The sequence below is a fragment of the Symphalangus syndactylus genome, chromosome 17 (genome assembly GCF_028878055.3).
Source record: "Symphalangus syndactylus isolate Jambi chromosome 17, NHGRI_mSymSyn1-v2.1_pri, whole genome shotgun sequence".
Classification (NCBI taxonomy): domain Eukaryota; kingdom Metazoa; phylum Chordata; class Mammalia; order Primates; family Hylobatidae; genus Symphalangus; species Symphalangus syndactylus.
Genome location: NC_072439.2, coordinates 46,171,394 through 46,197,578, shown reverse-complemented (window position 1 = coordinate 46,197,578; position 26,185 = coordinate 46,171,394). Strand labels below are relative to the sequence as shown.

The 26,185-nt window shown below is 37.9% G+C and overlaps 1 long non-coding RNA gene and 1 pseudogene across 2 annotated transcripts in view; one reads left to right on the top strand and one right to left on the bottom strand.

Annotated features, from left to right (window-relative positions):
* LOC129467035 (uncharacterized) overlaps nt 1–23,294 on the top strand; it is a 116,172-nt gene extending 92,878 nt beyond the window's left edge. The window contains exons 7-9 of one of the 2 annotated variants that reach the window (XR_008652235.2): nt 11,085–11,207; nt 18,732–18,784; nt 21,627–23,294. This is a non-coding gene — a long non-coding RNA (uncharacterized lncRNA). Of the gene's footprint in view, nt 1–11,084; nt 11,208–18,731 lie in introns of both variants that reach the window. The other variant, XR_010116420.1, reaches the window with a different exon arrangement.
* LOC129467095 (uncharacterized) lies at nt 2,288–2,405 on the bottom strand (annotated as a pseudogene).
* Nucleotides 23,295–26,185: the final 2,891 nt, after the last annotated feature.

Genomic DNA, 26,185 nt, shown 5'->3' with positions numbered 1-26,185 from the left:
CCACAGCTGGCTAATTTTTGTATTTTTAGTAGAGACGGGGTTTCACCATGTTAGTCAGTTTGGTCTAGAACTCCTAACCTCAGGTGATCCACACACTTCGGCCTCCCAGAGTGCTGGGATTCTAGGCGTGAGTCACTGCGGCCAATCGTTGTTGTTTTTAACTTATCAAAATAAAGCTAATGTGAAAGAATAAGCATAGAAATACTGTCAAGAAAACTGTGAAAGAAAACAAATAGTAAAGGGGAGCTTACCATACAGATTTTATTAAGTTGGTGCAAAAGTAACTGCAGGTTTTGCAATTACTGGTGTACAGTAATTTTCCAATGGCAAAACCTGCAGTTACTTTTGCACCAACCTAATAAAACTCCCTATATGGCTACTGCAATCAAAATAATATGAATATTGGCTCAAGAGTGAACAAATCAATCAGTGGAACAGAACAGAGAGCACAGAAACTGATTTGGGTATTCTTCAAAATAAGTACTTAATATATGATGATGCTGACATTTCAATTTAGTGGGAAAAGGAAGAATTACCTTATAAATAGTGTTAACATAATGGAATATTCACCTGAAAGGAAAAAAATAGATTTGGAACTTACAGCAAATACAAGGAGAAATTCCAGCTGTATAAATGACCTAGGTAGGAAGATATATAACTAAAAAACATCAAACTATAATGAAAGAGACTATGAATGACCTCGGGGATAGGATAGGGACCCTCATAGGCAAGGCAGAAAAATCCAGAAACCATTAGAAAAAATGGATAGACTTGACTACATAATAACATAACATTTCTGAATGGCAAAAGACACCATTATAAAGGTGAAAGACAAATGGTAGATTAGGAAAGAATATTTGCCATATATGTGACAAGGTGTTAATTTTCCTCATAACAGTGACTCTTGCAAATGGATAAAAGACAAGAAATATAATAGAAAAATATGTACACAATTTGATCTAGCAATTCTCAGAAGAGGAATAGGAATACAAATAGCCAATAAATATATGTAAAGATGCTGTACCTCAGTGTAGTCAGGGATATGTATATTAGAGAAGTAAAGAGATATCATTTTTCATGTATCAGAGATGTAGAAGATTTAAAAAATGGATCAAATTCACTTTGGCAAAAGTGTGGGGAAAACGAATAATTATTAAGCACTATTGGTGAGTATGTGACTTGCTAAAACATTTTTGAAAGTGATCTGATAATATTAAATTTAAATTTGCATATATTTGACCTAGAAGTGATATTTCTCAGAATGTAGCTTATATAAATAAAAGCACTAGTTTTTGAGGAAAAAGACATGTAAAACTATATTTTTGCATTAAAAAAATTACACCCCCAAACCCTAGATACATCCCGCTTTGCTTAGAATCTGTCCCCCCAAATTCCTGGATTGGAAACTTAATTCCCAATGCAACAGCGTTGGGAGGTGGGACCTTTAATAGGTGATTAGGTCATGACGACTCTCATGAGTGGATTAAGGCCATCATCAAAGGAGTGGGTTAGTTATGTGGGACTGGGTTCCTGATAAAAGGATGAATTTGGCCCCCTGGTCTCTCTGTCATTGCTCTTTTGCTCTTCCACCCTTCTGCCATGGGATGATGATGCAGAAGGCCCTTGCTAGATGTGGCACCTTGCTCGTGGACTTCCCAGACTCTAGAACAATGAGTCAAATACATTTCTGGTAATTATAAATTACCCAGTCTCAGGTATTCTGTAATAGCAGCACAAAACAGACTAAGACACACTCTGAATACCTGCCCATAGGAAAAGAATTGAATAGATTATGGCTTGTTTATACTATAGAATATTATGCAAATATTTACATAAGTCTATGCTCATTGACTTAGAAAAATATTCATGATTTAAGGCCGGGCGCAGTGGCTCAGGCCTGTAATCCCAGCACTTTGGGAGGCTGAGGCGGGTGGATCACGAGGTCAGGAGATCGAGACCATCCTAGCTAACACGGTGAAACCCCATCTCTACTAAAAATATAAAAAATTAGCCGGGCATGGTGGCGGGCGCCTGTAGTCCCAGCTACTGGGGAGGCTGAGGCAGGAGAATGGTGTGAACCCAGGAGGTGGGGCTTGCAGTGAGCCGAGATCAAGCCACTACACTCCAGCCTGGGGGACAGAGTGAGACTCCGTCTCAAAAAAAAAAAAAAAAGACAAAAAGAAAAATATTCATGATTTACTGTGAATTAAAAAAGCAAGCAGTTAAATAGTATGTATAATATGATTTAATTTTATTTATTTTTAAAATATTTTGCATATTTTTCTTAAGCCTACGGCACTTAGTATTCCCAGGAGGTCTCCCATCTAAGTACTAGCCAGGCTTGACCCTGCTTAGCTTTTGAGATCAGATGGGATAGGGATGTTCAGGATGGTATGGCCGTAGATGATTTAATTTTGATAAAAAAGACTATACATGTATTTAAAGATAAGACTGTATATATGTGTTGTGTGTGCTGTGTGTGTGTATGTGTGCATGCATGCATGTGTGTGTGTGTCTGTGTATGTGTGTGTATGTGGGTGGGTGAGTGTGCAGACATAAGAAAGACAGAAAGATACATTCCAAAGCAGGATTCATCTAGGGTTTGGGGATGTCAACACTTCCAGAGTGTTAAAATTGGTCAAAGCAGAGGAATGAGATTGGATTGGAGGAGGAGACTATTTTTTTTTTTAAGCTTAATCTCTCTTTTTTTTTTAAAAAAGTATGTCCATAGGTTACTGGTGAACAGGTGGTGTTTAGTTACATGAGTAAGTTCTTTAGTGGTGATTTGTGAGATTTTGGTGCACCCACCACCTAAGCTGTATACACTGTACACAATTTCTAGTCTTTTATCCCTCAACCCCTTCCCACTCTTTCTCCTTGAGTCCCCAAAGTCCATGTGCCATTCTTATGCCTTTGCATTCTCATATCTTAGTTCCCACTTATGTGTGAGAACATATAATATTTGGTTTTCTGTTCCTGAGTTACTTCACTTAGGATCATAGGAGAATATTAATTTTTTTTTTTTTTTTTTTTTTTTTTTTTTTTTTTTTTTTGAGACAGAGTCTCCCTCCGTCGCCCAGGCTGAAGTGCAGTGGTGCGATCTCGGCTCACTGCAAGCTCCGCCTCCTGGGTTCAGGCCATTCTACTGCCTCAGTCTCCCGAGTAGCTGGGACTACAGGTGCCCGCCATCACGCCCGGCTAATTTTTTTGTATTTTTAGTAGAGACGGGGTTTCACCGTGTTAGCCAGGTTGGAGGTCCCAATCTCCTGACCTCATGACCCGCCCGCCTCGGCCTCCCAAAGTGCTGGGATTACAGGCATGAGCTGCCGCGCCCAGCCAATATTATTTTTTTGATATCCCTATATAGCTTGAAATATTACAGAGAGCCTTTATTACTGTTATAGATTGAAATTCATCCCCCAAAATTTATATATTCAAGTCCTAACCCCCAGTACTTCAGAATTTGACCTATTTGGAAACAGGGTCATTGCAGATATAATTAGTTCTGATGAGATAATATTGGAGTAGGTGCCCTTATGACTGGTATCCTATAAAAAGGGGAAATATGGACACAGAGTCAGATGTACATAGAGGAAAGACAATGTAAAGAGACACAGTGAGAAGGTAGCCATTTATAAGCCACAGAGAGAGGCCTGGAAGAGATCCTTCTCTCTCAGCTGTCAGAAGGAACCAACCCTGCCAACACCTTGATTTTGGACTTCCAGCCTCCAGAACTGTGAGACAATACATTACTGTTGTTTAAACTATCCAATTTGTGGTACTTTGTTATGGCAACCATAGCAGACAAATACAATTACTGTTGTAATGAAAAACCAATAAAGTATTTTTCAAAAAGCTGATGAATGAAAATAACTTTATTCATTCAAGAAACATTCATTAACTATCTACAATGTACAAGTGTTCTATTACAAATTTTACTTGATATCCCAGAAATGGTAGAGGGTAAGAATTAGTATCTGAATTTTATAACTGAAGTTCACAATTCAGTAACTTTTCCATTGTCACACAGCGAATAAGTAGTGGAGTAGGGGTTGGATCCAGGGTTGGTTAACTTCAGGACTGGTGCTATAGCTGCTTTTCTATGCTGAATTCTGTTGCTGAATGCTTGATCTCATCATTGCTCATTTCAAATATTTAGTGAGCATTCCTTAAGAAGCTAGCTCTCTCCCTTCCTCATGTCGATAATGTCAACATGAGGCACAGAATGAAAATGCCAGAATGAGATTGCCCACAATGCATGGTATCAAAGTGAAATTATTTTATGGAATCTCCTTTTATTGTGTTGAAAGGAAAGACAGTGAACAATGGTTATAGCCTTTTCTTGGTGGTGGTTCTCAACATTTCATGTTCATTTTTATCTTGCCAGTTGTCTAAGTGAGAAAGCTAAAAAATAGGAATACAGAAAAAAAGGTATTTCAGAAGTCATTTGACTTAAGGGTGGTTTGGCTCAATGACACATTTCAGAGTTTTATCAAGGATAAATCAAATAGAAAATAACAATGACCTTGTGATATAAATGTTATACTTTCCAAATCTTTTACTGTAGTCAGAAGATTTCTTTGTTGTTCTAACTACTTGCAAAGGGCACTCTGATTGCCTTGTCTTGTAAGTCTAGTGATGGCAATTAGGCATGTTGGATGCTAATTATTTTATGCTGCGATTTATAAATAAACACTTATTCATCCTTAACATCTAGCTCAATTATCACTTTCCATCATATTCCCTCAGGTCAGTTTCTTGCATCCTGTCCTTTGCACCAATAACATTTTTATATATAGAATGTATAATACATTCTTAACAGCATGTATATTCTTAATAACATATGATTTACATATCAAAATTTCCTGCTAAATTATAAATTTGTGAAGTTTTGAGATCACTCTTGTTCATCAGCATCTCAAAACCTGACATATAATAAATGATCAAGAGAGCAGAGAGAATTAGAGGTAGAGGGTGCACTAGGAATGGAATGACAGAAAAGCAACTTTGCCATCAAACCTAAGACTGCCTCATTGTTTATCTCTCCCAAATGCACTACACTTCCATTTGGCATGGTTTGCAGGTCATTCCCTCTTGCAAATGCATTCTCCTCTTCCCATCCTTCTTCTGTCTCTCTCCCTGGCAAAATCCAGTTATCAGTATTAGTAGTAGTACTAGTTCTATTACTAGTACTGGTAATAGCTACGCTGGTAATAGCCAAGACTTATACAACATTTATTGTGTCAGGTGTTGTTCCAAGTTCTTTATATAGGCTAACTAATTTAATCTTTAAGATAAATCTCTTAGAAAAACTATATTATTAGCCCCTTTCAACAAGTGATAAAACTAAGGTACAAAGAGATTAACTTGACTACTTGCCTGAGGCAACATAGCTCGTAAGTGGTGGAACCAGAATTTGACCTATGCAATCTGGTTCCAGAGTCTGTGCTCTTAACCACTATGTCTTCTTAACCAAGGAAATTGGATCTGTAATTGATAGAGTGATCTAACTATCAATTATCTATCATCTGTCTCTTTATTTTATTACCTTTTTCTATATATGAAAATTATTTGTAATTACGGTCATGCACTGTATGACAATGCTTTGGCCAATGATGAAGCACATATATATGATGGTGATCCCTCAAGAGTACACTGGAAATGAAAAATTCCTATTGTCTAGTGATGTTATAATGTCACAGCACAATGCATTACCTTTTCTATGTTTCAATATATAAATACTTACCATTGTGTTACAATTGCCTGCAGCATTTAGTACAGCAACATGCTGTACAGGATTGTAGCCTAGGAGCAATGGGCTATACCAGATAGCCTACATGTGTAGGCTAGTGTAAGTACACTCTATGATGTTCACACAATGACAAAATTATGTAACAACACACTTCTCAGGATGTATCCCTATTATTAAGTGATGCATGACCATAGGTTTTTGTTTTTTTTTTTGACTAGTCTCACTCTGTCACCCAGGTTGCAGTGCAGTGACACAATGTTGGCTCACTGCAGCCTCTGACTCTCGGGTTCAAGCAGTTCTCCCACCTCAGCCTCCTGAGTAGGTGGGATTACAGGTGCCCACCAACACACCCAGCTAATTTTTGTATTTTTAGTAGAGACAGGAGGTTTTACCATGTTGGCCACTCAAACTCCTGACCTCAAATGATTTGCCCGCCTTGGCCTCCCAAAGTGCTGGGATTACAGGTGTGAGCCACTGTGCATGGCCCAGTTTTTTAATTGTTTTAAGTTAAAATGTATAAATATATCATTTCATTGTCAAACTTTCAATGTGGAGCCAAAGCTTTTACTTTGCAGATGAACATTTCTGATGTGGTTTGGCTGTGTCCCCACCCAAATCTCATCTTGAATTATACTTCCATAATTCCCACATGTTGTGGGAGGGACTTGGTGGGAGATAATTTGAATCATAGGGGCAGTTTCCCCCATGCTGTTCTTGTGGTAGTGAATAAGTCTCATGAGATGTGATAGTTTTATCAGGGGTTTTTGCTTTTGCTTCTTCCTCATTTTCTCTTGTCGCCTCCATGTAAGAAGTGCCTTTCACCTCCTGCCTTGATTCTGAGGCCTCCCCAGCCATGTGGAACTGTAAGTCCAGTTAAACCTCTTTTTCTTCCCAGTCTCGGGTATGTCTTTATCATCAGCATGAAAACAGACTAATACAATTTCTTACAGTTCCTATTGCATTATCTGTATCCTTTTCACATCGTTTTACATTTTTTAGTTTTGATATCATTTGATTTCAAGATGAGTAGAAATTTAATGCCCCTGCAAAGTAATACAAGTACAAAATCTATCTAGATGTTTATAATTTTCTTCCAGTTACTATAGGTGTCTTACCAATATCTGATGTAACCACGATTTCAATTTTTTTATAATGGCTATCATATGAAGTCTTTCCAAAGCATTAGCTTTTATAGACCTTCAGTTCTCTTCACTTTCATGCTGAAATAGAACTGGCTTGTATAATATTTAATTACATTGAGTAACTACAATAGTAAGTACAACTGGCATAAACACTGGGGAATCAACACTCTTGACTCTTGAAAAGCACACAAATGCTCAAGTGAGAGAAGTTTGAGGCATACCAGTGGGTGGGGTCCTACACAAGCAACCACTAGCCATGCTTATCAGGCAGTCTGTTTATAGAGGTGCCAGAGATTCGGTTAGTCTGGTGTCAAGTGGAGTTGACTGAGTGTTAATGTATTTTGTATCCACTGAGGCCAGTTATCTATTTCCTCCTCTGCAAGCCGTCTTTGGCCAACTTTCTTCTCTATAGAGAGGTAATCGCTTCCTTTTCTGTGACTCTACAGTAGTTTAAAATGTTTCTATTGTATACTTATCATTTTTAAATGTAATTAAAAAAAATGTAGCTCTTCCCCACTAGAATGTGAACTAAATTTTACATCTCCAGTGGATAGCACATCTCCTGACACATCATAATTTAATGAAGACTTGTTAAAGAAAACGTGCTCCACAGGTAACTAAGAAAGACCTAGAGCTATGATTACTGTGTGTAATTTTTACCCTAAGAACTTCTCAAACCTCAAGTAAAGTTGCTTTGTGAATTTCACAAAGTTCTTGCCCTATAACATTGCAATTCTATGACTAAGATATCCCTCCCTCTTTTTTCCATAGATAATTGTATGTGAATTGTACGACATATTTTCTCTCTACAGCTATGAAGTCTATTTCATTTTCCTAACTATAGATTCCTATATTTAAATTCTAGGTGGCAGAGTTTTCCTAGAAAACTACAAATTACTATCAGTTCTTGCTGTCTATTTATAAAGGAGTCCAAGTCTTTAGAATAAAACATGAAATCTCATATTTTTATTTAGCCTTTGATGGAAATATTGTGGGTAGCTACTGAATGTTTATGTCAACTAGCTGATTGTTACTGCCATTTAAAATATTCAATTTCCAAAAGAGTAATACATTGTATAAAACTTCAGTAGGGAGAGCATATGTTTTAAGGTGTTTTTTTTTTTTTTAAAGAAAATGCTTTGAAGCCATTGGCATAGGCACACCACAAACAATTTAGTGAAGAAATATTTCAATAGAGAAAAAGGAAGCAAACTTTGATGAGGTTGACCACTATTTCAGCTAAACCGCTGACCTAGTGAAGTCTGTATTATTAGTGAAGTATCATTAATAGGTTTTTTAATGGGATGTGTCCTACATTTTTTCTCCTTTGCTGGTATTATAAAGACACTATATATGTTTGGCTTCGGTCATGATATATTAACTCTTTTTATAATGACTTCCTTTATATACCTTATTGCTGGTATAATCTACAGTTGATGGTTTGAGAGAAAGACAGTAAAGAAATGAAAAAGACAAAAAAGCTTAGGAAATACAGTAACATAATATTTATGAGAATTCTTTACCAACAAAATTATTTTTTGTTTTCAATTATAGTAGTAATCTTGCTGATTGTTTTTCCATTTTAGTTTTATTGGGCTAAGACAACATCCTTTTCTTTATAACTTTACATTTTTTTTTGAGACAGTCTCACACTGTCCCCCAGGCTGAAGTACAGTGGCACAGTCATGGCTCACTGCAGCCTTAACCTCTCCAGGCTCAGGTAATCTTCCCCACTCAGCCTCCCAAGTAGCTGGGACTACAGGTGTGTGCCACCACACCTGGCTAATAGTATTTTTTGTAGAAATGGGAGTTCGTCAGGTTGCCCAGGCCAGTCTTGAACTCCTGGGCTCAAGTGATCTGCCTGCCTTGGCCTCCCAAAGTGCTAAGATTACAGTGTGATATAACTTGACATTTTAATATTCAGTAAAAAATACTCTCATGTATACATATTTGTAAAGGTTGAGTCTCATTTTGGTAATGTGGTGATGACAGAGTTCTCTAGAGGGACAAAACAAAGGGGAGTTTATTAAGGAGTATTAACTCACGTGATCACAAGGTCCTACGAGGCCTACAAGCTCAGGAGCAAGGAAGCCAGTCTGAACCCCAAAGCTGAAGAACTTGGAGTCCGATGTTGGAGGGCAGGAAGCATCCAGCATGGGAGAAAGATGTAGGCTAGGAGGCTAAGCCAGTCTGGTCTTTTCATGTTCTTCTGCCTGATTTTTATTCTGGCCTTGCTAGAAGCTGATTAGATTGTGCCCACCCAGATGAAGAGTGGGTCCTCCTTTCCCAGCCCACAGACTTAAATGTTAATTTCCTTTGGCAACACCCTCGCAGACACACCCAGGAACAATAATTTGCATCCTTCAATCCAATCAAGTTGACACTCAGTATTAGCCATCACATGACCTCATAAAAGAAAACAAGTGAAGGTGGACCACAGAGGGTGAGGAAGCCTTCTGAGAGACCCATCAAGTCCTCATTACAGAAAACTGAAGAGAACTGTCTGCAAATATAGTCTTAATTTCTTAGCTTCCAAGCCAAAACCTTATGAGAAGATTCCTTTTGTTTCAAAGATAAACGTACAAATCTGGAATACAGTATTTTTTGGTATTTGTCAGAACTATCCCTGGGCAATGGCAAATTGGGTCATTTTCCTGGATTCCTCGCATTACCTTCTGGCTGATGCTCCCATTCCCACCTCCCTAAACACAGGTACACATGCCTGGAATCAGCTGGAGTGGAAGGATAAATTTACAGTCTGTTTATTTACAGAGCTTGTATTCTAGTTGGGGCGATAGCCAAAAAAAAAAATTAATATATGACATATATCAGGTAGGAATCAGTGCTCCGAGGAAAATTAAATAGGAAGAGGGACCAGACAGTCATAGGGCACATGTCTGTATAGATAAACATTTATATGTGCATGCCTGCATACATGTGTGTCTTTGTGCGTGTGTGTGTGTGTGTGTGTGTGTATGTGTGTGTGCATGGGGGGTGGCAGTATCTTGTAAGGTGACATTTGAGCCAAGACCTGAAAGAATGAAAGGAGTGAGCTTTGTAATACCACACTCAGACTCAGGCAAGAGGGCAGCTTCCCTGGGCTCAGCACACTAGAGGTCCCCACCTATCACAAACACACACAAACACATTTATTAAAGAATACATGGCACTTCTGTTACCCAGGGTCAGGCATAGGTGCTTGCACAGCACAGTTCATGACCTTAAACATCTCTTCTTGTGAATAAAACTCCTCAGGCCCCAGGGAAATTCTTGTCAAAAATCTCTTGTTCTGTGACTTCATAACAAAAGGCAATAGTGTCCTAACACCATAAGGACAAGTGAGTTGTGCTGAGGTGCTAAAATTAAAAAAAAAATTAATGTAATTGTTAACTCCTTCTTCTTAGAAAGGAATAGATTCTTGCAAAATGACAAATTAGGGCCGGGCGCGGTGGCTCACGCTTGTAATCCCAGCACTTTGGGAGGCCGAGGAGGGTGGATCACGAGGTCAGGAGATCGAGACCACGGTGAAACCCCGTCTCTACTAAAAATACAAAAAAAATTAGCCGGGCGTGGTGGCGGGCGCCTGTAGTCCCAGCTACTCGGAGAGGCTGAGGCAGGAGAATGGCGTGAACCCGGGAGGCGGAGCTAGCAGTGAGCCAAGATCGCGCCACTGCACTCCAGCCTGGGTGACAGCAAGACTCCGTCTCCAAAAAAAAAAAAAAGAACAAAATGACAAATTAGTTCCCAGTAGTGCTAAGTACATGCCCATTTCCTTCCTGTCTTTCCCTTGTATTCTGGTTTGTGGTTTTGAAGAAATTAATTAATTTCACTTTATTCCAAATTAAATTAATTATAATTAATTCCATTTCCTACATTAAATGGACATTGAATATTACAATTGTATGTAGTTTATATGTCTAAAAATATTTAGTACATTTTAAGTGAATTTTCAAAAAATTGAAATAAAATTTTACCTTTATTTAAATAATTTTATTAAGATTTTGATGTTCATTTGTTATCATTGATAATGTACTTTCTAGTTTTAATAAATAATTTAACATTTAAAAAATAACTTCTTTGAAAGCCTGAAGAATAATTGCAATGTTTTTACATTTAATTTGCCTTTTTCATTAAAATGTATTCAAATTTTGTGCATTTTGAATATAATTACATTATTTTTCATCCTTTAGATCAGTATGGTCAACAAAATATGGATTGTTGTGAAAATTTTGATTACAAAACATAGTGATTTTGCTGAAATGAAAGGAAGAAAGAAGTTTAATGGATAAAACATGTAATAATTTCTGAATTATGTAAGTCTTTATCTTATTAAGTTTCTAAATATTGCTGTTCCATCAATAGAACACCTAGAGATGCGCAAAAATTATTAAAATTAATGAACATTGATGTTTGGCCTACTCTATTATATAATAGCCATAGCTTTACCGTTAAAAAATTGTCATCATGAACACTTGTCAAGGCCACAGAATAGAGTACACTTTATTTGGCAGTTTGTTATCTTGCCTTATCATTTCAAACATAAAATAAGGAGCCTTTTTCTTCACTTTTGCCCTGGGCCCTGCAAAGGCAAGGAGCAAGTCTAGCACCCTGCAAAGATCTGAGGAAAGAATGTTCTGGATTGAGGAAAGAGCAAGCACAAAGGACCCATCAGTCCACTTGAGCAGCTATAACAAAACACTATACACTGGGTGCTTCCACAACAGAAAGTTACTTTCTCACAGTTCTGGAGGCTGGAAGTCTGTGATCAGGGTGCCAGCATGGCTGGGCTTCAGGGACGGCCGTCCTCCTCACTTGCAGATGGCCATCTTGCTTTGTCCTTGCATGGCAGAGAAAGTGTGAGCAAGCAAGCTCTCTGGTGTTTCTTCTCGTAAGGGCTCTAGCCTCATCACGAGGGCTCCACCCTCATCATCTCATGTAACTCTAAGACCTTCCAAGGGCCCCATCTCCAAATAATATTGCATTGGTGGTTAGGGTTTTAAGATATAAACTTGAGTTTGGGGCAGGTGGGTACAAAATTAAGTCCCTAGCAGGCCCTGATGTAAAAACAAGCATGGCATCTTTGAGGATCAGCAAAATGGCCAATTTCAGCCAGAGTTAGATGAGCAAAAGATGGTATGAAACAAACCAGATGAGCAGGAGGCCACAAGTCCAAGAGGCAGGCAGTGCCAGGTGATCTAGATGTGCCATTATAAGAAATCTAGCTTTAGTTCCAGTGTGATGGGAAGCCTTTGGAGAATTGAGAGCTGGGAAGTGACAATAAGTATATTTTAAAGAGAATCACTTAGGTTGCTACAGAAAGACAAAACTGGAAATGAAAGGAGTCAGTAGTCTATTATAATAATCCAGACAAGAGATGATGGTGGCTTGAACTAGGGTAGAGGTACCAAAAAACAGCCCAAATAGCCAAAGCAATGCTAAGCAAAAATAACAAAGCCAGAGACGTCACACTACCTGACTTTCAACTATACTATAAAGCCACAGTAACCAAAACAGCTTGGTACTAGTACAGAAACAGACACATTGACCAATGAAACAGAATAGAAAACTCGGAAATAAAGCCACACACCTACAGCCATCTGATCTTTGAGAAGGTCAACAAAACAATGGGGAAAGGACTACCTATTCAATAAATGGTGCTGAGATAACTGGTTTGCCATATGCAGTAGATTGAAGCTGGACCCCTACCATTCACCATATACAAAAATTAGCTATAATACTTATATAATATAATATAAGACCTCAAACTATAAAAAGCCTGGAAGACAACCTAGGAAATACTCTTCTCAACATTGGCCTTGGCAAAGAATTTTTGGCTAAGTCCCCAAAAGCAGTGGCAACAAAACCAAAAATAAACAAGTGGGATCTAATTAAACTAAAGTGCTTCTGTTCAGCAAAAGATACTATCAGCAGAGCAAACAGATAACCTAGAGCATGGAAGAAGATATTTGCAAACCATGCATCTGACAAAGGCCTAATATCCAGAATTTATAGGGAACTTAAACAAATCAACAAGTAAAAATACCCCAAATAACCCCACTAAAAAATGGGTGAAGGGCATGAAGAGACACCTCTCAAAAGGAAACATACAAGTGGCCAACAGACACATGAAAAAATGCTTAGCATCACTAATCATCAGAAAGATGCAAATCAAAACCACAATGAGATACAATCTCACACCGCCCAGAGTGGCTATTACTAGAAAGTCAAAAACCAGCAGATGCTGGAGAGGCTGCAGAGAAAAGGGAACACTTATACACTGCTGGTGGGAATGTAAATTAGTCCAGCCACTGTGGAAAGCAGTCTGGAGATTTCTCAAAGAACTTAAAACAGAGCTACCATTTGACTCAGCAATCCCATTTCTGGGTAAATATCCAAAGGAAGATACATTATTCTACCCAAAAGATACATGTACTCATATGTTCATTGCTGTGCTATTCACAATAGCAAAAACTTGGAATCAACCCAAGTGCCTATCAATGGTAGATTGGATAAAGAAAATGTGGTACATGTACACCATGGAATACTATGCATTCGTAAAAAGTAAAATCATGTCCTTTGCAGCAACATGGTTGGAGCTGGAAGCCATAATCCTAAGCAAATTTATGCAGAAACAGAAAACCAACTACTACATGTTCTTACTTACAAGTGGGAGATAAACACAGCATACATGGACATAAATTTGAGAACAATAGACACTGTGGACTGCTAGAGGGTGGAGGGAAGGAGAGAGGGCTGGGTTAAAAACTACTTATTGGATACTATGCTCACTACCTGGGTGATGGGATCCATACTGCAAACCATGCCATATTCCCATGTAGCAAACCTGCACATGGACCCCCCGTATCTAAAATAAAAGTTGAAATTAAAAACAAAACAAAACCAAAAACTCCTAGAAGATAACACAGGAGAAAATCTAGATGCTCCTGGGCAACGTGATGACTTTTTAGCTCCAGGAAAGAAATAATTGATAAACTGGACTTCATTAAAATTAAATTTTTGTTCTGTGAAAAACACTGTCAGCAGAATGAGAGGTTAAACCACAGACTAGGAGAAAACATTTGCAAAGGATATACCAGATAAAGAATTCAAGAGAATACATTCACGATATACAGATAACTTTTAGAATGCAATGAGAAATGAACAAACTAATGAAAAAATGGGCAAAAGATCTGAACAGGCTAGGCATGGTAGCTCACACCCATAATCGTAGCACTTTGGGAGGCCGAGGCGGGTGAATCACTTGAGGTCAGGAGTTTGAGACCAGCCTGGCAAACATGGTGAAACCTCGTCTCTACTAAAATTAGCCGTGCATGGTGGTGCGTGCCTGTAGCCCCAGCTACTCGGACGGCTGAGGCAGGAGAATTGCTTGAACCTGGGGGGCAGAGGTTACAGCGAGCTGAGATTATACCACTGTGCTCCAGCCTGGGTGACAGAGTAAGACTCTGTCTTAAAAAAAAAAAAGATCTGAACAGACACCTCAGAAAAGAAGACACACAGATGGCAAATAAGGATATGAAACGATACTCAACATCATATGTCATTAGGGAATTGCAAATTTGAACAACAAGATACTGCTTATATCTATTAGAATAGCAAAAGTCCAACACACTGAGAACATCTAATTCTTACGAGAATGTGGAACATCAGGAACTCTCATTCATTGCTGATGGAAATGCGAAATGGTACAACCACGATTGAAGAAACAGTTTGGTGGTTTCTTACAAAACTAAACATGCTCTTACCACAGGATCCAGCAATTGCACTCCTTGTTATTCACTCAAATGAATCAAAAAGTTAAGCCCACACAAAAACCTGCGCCCAAATGTTTATAGCAGCTTTATTCATAATTGCCAAAACTTGGAAGTATGTCCTTCAGTAGGTGAATAAATAAATAAACCGTAGTACATTTAGACAATGGACTGTTATTCAGCACTAAGAGGAAATGAGTTTTCAAGCCATAAAAAGACATGGAGGAACCTAAAATACATACTATTAAGTGAAGAAGCCAATCTGAAAAGGCTACCTACTGTATGATTCCAACTATATAACATTCTGGAAAAGGCAAAATCATAAAGACAAGTGAAAAGATCAGTGGTTGCCAGGGGCTGGGGAAAGGGATGATTTTTAGGGCAGTGCAACTATTCTCTGTGATACTATTATAGTGGATACATGTCATTAATACATTTGTCAAAACTCTTAGAATATAAAACACCAAGAGTGAACTCTAATGTGAACTGTGGACTCTGATTTATAATGATGTGTCAGTGTAGGTTCATTGCTTGTAATCAATGTACCACTCTGGTTTGGGATGTTGACAGTGTGTGTCTGTCAGGGGCGAGGTGGGGGAAAGTAGAGGGTATGTGGAACTCTGTACTTTCAATTTTGCTGTGAACCTAAAACTGCTCTAAAAATAAACTCAGTTAAAAATCATTTCAGTCATCACTGTCCTTCATTTCCTAAAGTTAAATGTCTTGAAAATCATTGTTTCATGTGTGTGTGTGTATGTGTGTATGTGTGTGTGCCTGATGGGAGGATAAATCTGGTCCCTATTACTCCATCTTAGCTGGAAGTGGGAGTACCTCTTTTCTAACATCTGTGTGGGTCTCACTTCTCAAAGTATATGAGAAGAAATGCATCACACACTTCTTTTAGAATAAAAACTGCCCCTCTGTATGTTTAAGCCAGGAAGTATAAATCTAAATTCCTTGAAGAGCTGCTAATTGTAGGGAAACATTTAGAAACAGTTTACTAATAGGCATAACCAGGTGTTATGGCCAATTTCAAAGAAGGCAAAATCTTCAGCACAACCCCACTCTCCTAGGTTGGGTCTTCCTCCCCACAGCCATTGTCTTTAGGGCCTCCTGGCTCTCCAGAATTCCTTTCACATCCTACTTTACTCAAGACTCTACTCCCTTTTGGTTCAAGCAATTCGCTCTGGACCATGTCTTGCTCTTGGCTAATACATATCGGAGAGAAAATGGATCTTATTGGGCAAATGTATTGTGTCAGCATTTTAATGGGCATCTGTTAAAAACTATCTTTATTTTTTATTTATTTATTTATTTTTGAGACAGAGTTTCCCTCTGTTGCACAGGCTGCAGTGCAGTGGCATGATTTTGGCTCACTGCAATCTCTGCCTCCCGGGTTCAAGAGACTCTCGTGCCTCAGCCTTCAGAGTAGCTGGGACTACAGGCCCCCGCCACCATGCCTGACTAATTTTTGTATTTTTAGTAGAGACGGGATTTCACCATGTTGGCCAGGCTGGTCTCAAACTCCTGTCCTCAATAATTTGCCTACCTTAGCCTCCTAAAGTTCTGGGATTACAGGCGTGAGCCACCACGCCTGACCAAAAACTGTGTTAATACGCAGCCATGACTCCAATTACAGAAGTTCTAGACATTCTGGCAGGCTGGTGGAAATGATATTTTTAGATAGCTAAGAGTTTTTATGTTCCTGTATTACACACATTGGGCTAGGTCCTAGGGTCCTTTCTTTAGGGTCAACCCCATCAACAGATAACCTGCTTTTGGTTTCTCTTCATTATTAAAAATTAATTGGCTTCCATTTCTAAATTTCTCTGTATTTCTTTGAAAATGACAACAAGTAAAGTAAAATAATGTCATTTCCCCCCCATCTTTATTAGTCAAAGAGAAATGATGGCAGTTAACCACAGCACTTAAGAGCTTTGGTGTAGTTTTTGGTTTGAAAATATCCTTGCTTTGTGTATTTGAATGTTGAAAGTAGTTATCTGAAACCTGTGAGGCTTTTCATCTAATTGAGCCTAGTCTAATTTTACAAATATGAAAGTGACATTCCACTAACCTCCAAAAATTTGTGGATGGGGCAGACTGCTGTAAATCAAATCAATAATGCAAAGTGAAATGGGAAGTTAGCAGTTAAGTAATCTACTGAAAGTTCGTGAGAATATATATTAGCTGACCAATTTGACAATGTCCTGCCTGAAATTTATGAGTAAATGCCAATTTTTCACTTTTGTGACAATCAAGTCATAGAAAAACAGGGCAGTTGGGAAGTTATGACTAACATTTCCTAAACATGTCCATCAGGTGTGGAGTACGTAGAGAATACTGTGGCTGTGTCTTTGGTGTTGGGGAATAGAAACGTAAAACAGCAGAAGTAGAGACACAGTCCTGTCCTCAAATAATTTATAACCTATTTCAGTCAGTTCCAAAGAAAAGTATTTCATTAACCCAGCAAGAAAATAAAAACAAGAAAAGTGAAGCAGCATACAATATTTTTACTTGTTCATACCCCTAGGTCTTCCCATTCTTACCCATGAGAGAATGAGTGATGATATCGTTAATGTTAATTTACAAATCAAACCATGGAGTGCAGATTTTTCAGATCCCAGGTCTGCAGCTTTCATTGCATCATCTGAGCTGAAGTTCCACTGTAATAAAAGACAAGGGTTATTGTGATGAGCCAACAACTCCATGGATGAGGGAGTCTGGTGAAAGAGTTCTATATTTACACAAGTGCTTCTGCCTTATGATCTCATCTTCACTGTGGTGATGTTTTACTTATTTCAAAGCAAGAATATCTGTCTTATCCAATAAAAGAAAAATCTCTGTTTCATTTTGAGAAAATGTCATTTAAGTATATAAACTGTATAACCAATATGAAGAATACAATGCATTCCTCTTACATGAGTATTAGATACTAATGGTATCCTAATTATTTATATTGGCAAGGGATTTTCAATATCTAAAACTAACTATAGATTTACAGATAGTCACACAGTTGTGTAACTTTCTATTGTAATTTATTATTTGCTGTTGGAAAGCAAATTCATTTATTGTAACCAAAAGATGCGTTACAGGGTTATTTCATACATGGGAGATTTTCAAAGTCCTGCAATGATGACATTGATATAGTGCCACTACTCTGCTATAACCTTTGTTTATTATTTCAGTGTAACAAATACTTCATTCATTGTTTGCCCTAAACTTTGCATTTGGTGACATTCTTGCTGCTGTGTTAATATCAGGTCTATTAAGCTGGACCTCATGGTCCATTACCCTTTCTTTAGATTTGACCCCATGAAGTTTAGGGGTCTTGAGCACAGTGTGAAAAAGCAAAGGGTTTCACTCTCACCCAAGGAGCTCATTAGGACTTTATAGAAACACAATAAATACTCACACAGTACTAACATTTGCACTGAGGGATGCTCACCAGACACACAGCCTGGTGTCAGAAGGTGTCCATTGTTCCCTTTATTTAGGCCTGCACACTGATTTAGCCTGCTAACTAAAGAGAGTGCTCATTTGTCAGCTGGCATTTTTTTTCTTTGTAAGAAAGATTTATTTACTGGTATCTTAGCTTTGTGGGATTTTTTTCCACCTTTCTCTGTCTTGATCTGTTTCTTAATGCTTCTACTTAAATTTTGAATTGCATAATTTAAATCGACCTCCACAATCCATGAAGGAATTCCAGTGAGAACTGCTGACAGCAATATCTGTACTGGAGACCTTTATTCTCTCATAAACTACAATGTATTATAATTCATGAATCCCATTTGCCTTATTAAATACAGTCTTATAATGCAAGTAAATATTACTAGGTTGGTTTAGAGGAGAACTGCCACCAACAGAGCTACTTTAGCTTTAATTTTAAAGCCTAGTATGCATTAAGCCTCTGCTACACCTTCCAAAATTTTTATATTTGATAGTAAAAAGTTATGTCATTACATAGACCAAGGAAATTTTTATCATATTATTATGCTCAACCACTACCATAACAAAGGTTTCCCTCTTTAAAATATATTTCATTCTGACAGTGTCATGATTTTCTTCCAGGGTTGTGTAGACAGCATGAAATGGGATTTGTCTCCAGAAGTAGAAAGCAGCTGGTGAGTATGAAGTCTTTTTTTCTAGAGATGGCTTTTATGGGTAAGGTTGGAGACTAACTCTACTATTCAGATTAATCAGATTTTCTTGGGCAGAATGCTTCTGGAACCCCCTGCAAAGACTCTTTTCCTCCTCAGCAAATTACTTAATGAAAACACCAGATTACACAAAACAAACGGATTTTTCCCATTTATCTCAATCAAGCTTTGATGGTTTTGTTTTTATTTCTACAACAAGAAAATAATGGGACAATTTTGTTTTACAAAGTCTGGATTCATTGCCTCACCTGTGCATAACTTTCCAAGAAAATTTCACTGGAGGTTTGAGAAAAGTATTGGCGACTCAACAATTTCCAGTTAAAGACCTTGTGATGAGACTCAAATACAAGCTAAAATAATCATCGTATTTTACCAACTAGCTACTCTTCAAAGAGAAAAGTGACTTAGATATTCTAAGTGTGCTTCTCTGTAGCATATGCCAAGAACATTTACTGATTCTTTACTATGTGTTAGAACTCTGCAATTCATATTATGGATCCAAAAATGAACAAGACTACTCTAGCTGTCACCAGCCTGGTGGGTAGACCCAACAGACCATCATATGACAAAGCAACATAGGCCATTAATGGAGACTGGGCTGGAGGTAGAGAGAGGTAAAGGGGATGGAAGAAGAAGAGGAGAGGTAAGCGTTGAAAGAGAATTTCCCCAACAGTTAGTGGGGAAAAACATTCTGAGCAGGTGATACAGCAGGAGGAAAGACACACAGGTATAAAAGTTCATGATGTATTTAGGGAGTAGCTTGTACGGTAGGCTGAAGCAGAAAGCTGGGAATTGGAGAAGTGATGAGAAGTGTACTTGGAAAAGTAGTTTGGGGCCAGAGTGTGAAGGGCTGTGGATACCACACTAAAAAGGAATTTGGTATTTCTTCTTGATGGCACTTAAGACTTTTGGGGATCCATGAAAGGGAATGAAAGAAACCACTACTATGGCCAGGTGGATGCTTTAGGTAGACAATTGATGGCAAAGAAGAGGATAATTTGGAGAGGAGAGTGATTCATTTACGGAGAATGACAGACTCTTGCAAGAATCCATGTAGGCAATCCATGAAGGTCTAAATGAAGGAAGTGGAAAAGGATAAGAAACTGTATATTTAAAAGGCATTTATGAAGTGGAATTAATATAACCTACAATCAACTGCATATAGAGATGGGCAGCAAGAGAGAAAAGAAAGTGGAGATAAGTCTGAAGTCTCTAGGCTGAGAGATTGTGTAAATAGTAATACCTAAGGCTAGGTTTTATGGGGTATATGGTAAGTAGGGTTTTTGACAAAGCTGAGTTTGAGAAAGTAAGCGGAAAAAGTCTATAGGTTATGGGAAACATGAATCTAGAATTCAGGAGAAATGTCAGGCTGGTGGTAGAGTTTGGGAATCATCTTCACAGGAGTATTATTAAAACTGAAAGTCGTAGTAGATGAAATCATCCAGGGAGAGAGGGACAGGGATCACAGAAAGATTTTATGTCGCTTATCATCTCCAAATGATTGATAGCTTTCTCAGGTGCTGTGTTGGGAAAGAATTTAAGGCTACCATCAGGCAGAGTGGGAAGGAGTTCCATGAATGATGAGTAGTATCTGCCATTGGCTCCAGAGAGGGAAGTGATTGCACCTGTATCAGATGTTAGATGTTGGAAGAAACTTCAGAGCAAACTTCTGGAAAACACCAATCCTTAAGGGATGGTGGGAAGGTTGTGCCAGCAAAAGAGAATAAAAAGAGCAGTCTGAGTCAGCAGGGAAACAGACCGGTATATGGTTCCTGTAGATCTCATATTCAGTAAATATTTACTAAAGGAATGGATGAGTTAATAATATCAAGTGTTGACAGTTGTACTGCAATTGGAGCAACAGAATAAGCCAGCAGCATGATCCATAACAACCAGCAATTACTTAAAGAGTGTAATTGGATTGTTTGTAACTCAAAGGATAAATGCTTGAGGGGATGGATACCCCATTCTCCATGATGTGCTTATTTCACATTGCATGCCTGTATCAAAACATCTCATATGCCCCATAAATATATACACTTGCTACGTACCCACAAAAAAATTTAAAAAAGTAAAATAAAATAAAATATTCAGTAATTATAATAAATATGGTGAGATAAGAAAGTCCAGAGAAGGAAGAAATCACATCTATTTCTATTGCAGAAGGGAAGATCAGAAAGGCCTCTTTGGAAAATGTAGGATTTGCATTGAGCCTTAAAGGAAGAACACACACAATTTTAGTCAGCCAGTGGGCAGTAGAAGTTAGGCAGTACAGATAACTTGAACAATGGTGAAGGAGGGAAAGTTGTGGCAGGTTCTGGCACAGAATATGGACCAATTGTATCATAGAAGACATGGGGAATCTTGAGTCTCTGACTCTGCTTGTCACCACCCTGTCTTACTCAACCTCACCCCTCTGTGTCTCCTTGGCTTTGGGTCAGGCATTGGCCACTTGGAGTTCTGCCAATAGAGAAAGAAGCATCCTGGTGCCCCCGGCGCCCCCCCGTGTCTGTTTCTATCTCTTATGCTTCATAATGCTCTATGATGATGCCAGCAAGAGGTTTAGGAAGCCAGCTTCCCCTAGCTGTTTGAAGGAAGAATTTGCTGATGTAAGTCTGAAAACCTCAGAGGACCTGAAACAAAAGAATGATCACAAAAAATGGGAAGGCAGAAATTAGTTATTTAGCCTGTGTTGTAAGGAGGTGCTCAGGAAGGACTCCAATATTGATTTCTGGTCTTTTGGTAGCTTTAAGGATTGAAAACCATGATTTATCTTTGGATAAAGTTCTCCCTTTTTTTTTTCTAGGAAGAATACTTTTTTTTGATAAGAATTTTAATCATGCAGATGTGATGATGCACCCTACTTATTTTTCTAGCAGAAGCCCTGAGTTGGTAACATAAACTCAGCTTAGTAGCTTTGCTTGTGAGGAAATGCTGGACTTTTGACTTTCCTGTTCCAGAATTTGGTATAAGCTTCTTGATGGCAAGATCTACCTTTTATGCTTCTTTTTATCTTCCAAAAAACCTAACATTTTACTTTGCTCAATACTTTATTCTGTGTCGACTGAATATTGCCTGGCCATCTACTTTACTCAGCATTATTTGACCATGTAACATTGAAGTAGATAAGCCTCTTGTATTAGTCTGTTCTCATGCTGCTAATAAAAACATACCTGAGACTGGGTAAGTTACAAAGGAAATAAGTTTAATTGACTCACAGTTCCACATGGCACGGTGGAATTCAAGATGAGATTTGGGTGGGGATACAGCCAAACATATCAGCTCTGAAAAAGGTTTACATCATCTCCTGGGGATAATGGTTTAAATAATACTTATTTTTAAAGGTATAAAATTAATTCATATTTCACAACAGCCAAAAGTTGGAAATAACTCAAATGTCCATCAATAGATAAACGGATAAACAAAATGTGATAGATACATACAATGGACTGTTATTCAGCCATAAAAGGAAATGGCATTCTGATACATGCTATAACATGAATAAATCTTAAAAACATTATTCTAAGTCAAAGAAGATGCAGACATAAAAGACAGCATCTTTTATGATTCCATATATACATAAAATATCTGGAATAGGCAAATTCATAGAGACAGAAAGCAGATTATTGGTTGTCAGGAACTGGAGAGAATGGAGAATGGGAAGTAAATTCATATTGTACAAGGAGTTTTCCTTTTGAGGTGATGAAGAATTTCTGGAACTAAATAGTAGAGATGGTTGCACAAGATCATGAATGAACTTAATACACTGAACTGTACATTTAAAAATGGTTACAATGGCATATTTTATGTTATATGTATCTTACTAAAATAAAAAATAAACTATAAAAGTTAGTTTCATGTTCATTTAGAAAATTTATCCCCCACAAAATTACATTCCTTGAGAGTTGGGGTTGCCAGATAAAATACTATACATATAGTAAAACCTATTCATTGTTTACCTGAAATTCAAATTTAACTGGATATGCTATGTTTTTATTTGCTAAATCTGGCAACCCTATTGAAAGTAGAAATTTTGTTTTTATCATTACTTTATCCAAGCTCTTAGGGCAGTGTCTGGAAAATTGTAGTTCCTCAATAATAGTTACATGGATATAAATTTGAAGAGACATCTAAAAATGAAACTATAGAAATGAACTAAAAGCATTCATAGATCTGTAAACCAAGGAAAATAACTCAGAATTTTTGTTTATTTCCACCTAGCACCTTTTTCTGTGTTTTTCTTTCCCTCTTCTTTGTTGTCATTACTATAGTATGACTGCACATCCCATTTTTTTCACTGGTGACTTTAACATAAGCAATCATCATAGCACCAAGCTCTCCTAATAAACATAAAATCGTAAAGCTGAACAATAATGTATTTTGTAGATATATTATAATTTATTTTTATATTGTCAAATCTGTTTTAAAAATTGTTAATGCTTTATACAGTGTGCCAATAAACATGTTGGTCTCTAAATCTTTCTTTTCTATTTCTGTAAGATAAGTTAACAGAAAAGAATTTGGTTAGGGATACAGCCAAGATTTTACTAGATCAAGGAAAATATACATCTTTTGGTATTGCAAAATTAATTTCCAAAGGGTCAAGTTAATATACACGTCTACCTGTGATGAATTCAGTGCTCATTTTACCACATTCTGGCTAGACTATTTGATAGTTTACAATCTTTGATAATTTGACAGAGAAAAAATAGTATCTTGTTGTTTTAAATCACAACATTTTAAAAAGTAAAGAAGGAACATTTACCTACATATTGGCCAATCAATCATTTATTCTCTGGTGACTAGCTTTTGCCAATTTATTAGGGGAAGGTCTTTCTGATCTCATTCATTTGTATGCCCTTATTACAGATCAGAGGTATAAATGCTTTGTCTGCCATTCTTTGAATAAATGTTTTCAGTTCGCTTTTTAAATTTTGGCATGCCTTTTGTGACAAGGGCTTTATTAAAGGATAAGATTGCTGGTTTATTGTTAACCTTTCTTATGATTTCCTTTGGTCTGAAACACTGGCAGGGTCAGAATAACCTCAGGGCCTGGGTGTCTGGGGGAAGACAGAGGGAACGACATGGAGAAAAAATAGCAGAAATTGGTCATTTGGTCATGGAGGGACTCACTATCTAAATTGGCTTTCTTTCTCCCCTTCTAGGTTTTTTGTTTGTTTGTTTTTTGAGACGGGAGTCTCACTCTGTCACTCCGGCTGGAGTGCAGTGCCACCATCTTGCCTCTGCCTCCCAGGTTCAAAGGATTTTCCTGCCTTCGCCTCCCGAGTAGCTGAGATGACAGGCATGGGCCACCATGCCTGGCTAATTTTTTTATATTTTTAGTAGAGAGGGGATTTCGTCATGTTGGCCAGGCTGGTCTCGAACTCCTGACCTTAAGTGACCCGCCCACCTCAGCCTCCCAAAGTGCTGGGATTACAGATGTGAACCATGGTGCCCAGCGCTTTCTAGGGTTTTGTTAGTCCAAGTCAACCACAGCCTGACTCCTTGCTCCACCTACTTAATGTGTATAGCCTTATTGTTAAGAGCCCACCTGTGCCAGCATGTTTGACTTTTTCAAAGATTTTTTTTTTTTAAGAAATTCACTTTGCCTAGTTGAGGCTGGTCACTTTTACACTCGTGTGTGTGTGTTTGTGTTCATTACAAATCAATTTTCAGGGCACTTATACCATTAAAAGTTTAGCCTTAGAAAATTCATTTTAAAATATGGTTACCAGGAACACCTTAGACCGAAAGTCCAGGACTGCCCTTTAGGACAATAAAAATGATGCACTAAGGAAAACTGGACTCAGATGAACTGACTATGCCGTGACAATAGATCAGTGCACAACGTGACCTATTGGGGCTTGGGAAGAAAAAATTAGAATGTCTGCTTACATTTTATTTATTTATTTATTTAGAGATAGAGTCCCACTCTCTTGCCCAGGCCGGGTGCAGTGGCATGATCTTGGCTCACTGCAACCTTCTCCTCCCAGGTTCAAGTGATTCTCGTGCCTCAACCTCCTGAGTAGCTGGGATTACAGGCGCATGCCACCACACCTGGCTATTTTTTGTATTTTATAGTAGAGACGTAGTTTCACCATTACATTTATTTTAGCTCATTCTTTAAAGTGTTTATTATTCATCTACTTCATAATATACATATTTTAGTAAATAAACATAAATTGAAGGAATGTATTAATTTTAAGCATAAGGATGCACAATAAAATGCTTACTTTGGAGATGACTATAAGAGATAACTATAAAGTATAACCATTCAGTGAAAGGGGTACCAAAGAAAAGAGGAAAAATGAGAAGAAAAAGTAAGTAAAGCTTCATTCACTTTATTAGTTATTAGAGCTGAATGGCATCCCAAAGTTACTTTTTGTAAGATGATCGTCACTTCTTTCGAAATGAAACTGGAATGCATCAAGGAAACTTTGGAGGTCCAAACTCTGCAAGTCGTAAACCATCAGTAATTTTAGAGCAAAAGGCTTTATGAGCTAAAATAGACTGATGTTATTTTAAATCAATTCAGCTGAGTTTTACTTCTAACCTCTCACCTGCTTAGTTACAAAGGAAGACAAACCAAGGAATAGTTAGGGTTTATGGGAGGGGAGTTTCTGTTATATACTCTAATACACTTCGTTTTGTGAATTAAACTGTTTTTAGTGTACTTTCTTATTATTCTTAATTTGCTTGATGACAAATTTAACATCAGTGTATGACCAGATATCTAGCATCTCTACTATTTCCTATTCCAAGTTTGTCTTAGTCAAAGGGAAACTAGAGAAATGGTAGCTGTGACCACCTGTAGTCTATACGGTTTTTTTTTTTTTTTCAACTTGGAGGTGACCAAGGTGAAAGTAGTCTATGCTTTTTGTAGCATCTGCCAAGCTCACAGTGACCCTTACTTTCCTTCCATTCCACCGAGGCCGGGCCCCTGGATGCCATTTGGAGAAATATGGCTTGAAGGGTTCCCCCACCCCACTTCAAGAAGATCTTTCAGTCTCTTTGTGGGGCTGAACCCAATATGGTGAGAGGACATATTCCTCCATGAAGATGAGGGAGCAGAGAAAGCTCGTGGGGAAAGAGAAAAAAAAAAAGAATGAAACAACACACAGAGGGAAGGAGAGCTTAGATTTGCTGGAGATTCCCACTTTCATGTGCCTCTTCTTTCCTTGAATCATGAGACATCACTATGTCATTGTAATAAATTCTTCATTTTCATTTCTTAAAGCTAGGCTTGGCTAGCCACAGTGGCTCATGCTTGTAATCCCAGCACTTTGGGAGGCCAAGGAAAGAGGATTGCTTGAGGCCAGGAGTTCAAGACTGGCTTGGGTAAGATGTTGAGACCCATGCTCTACA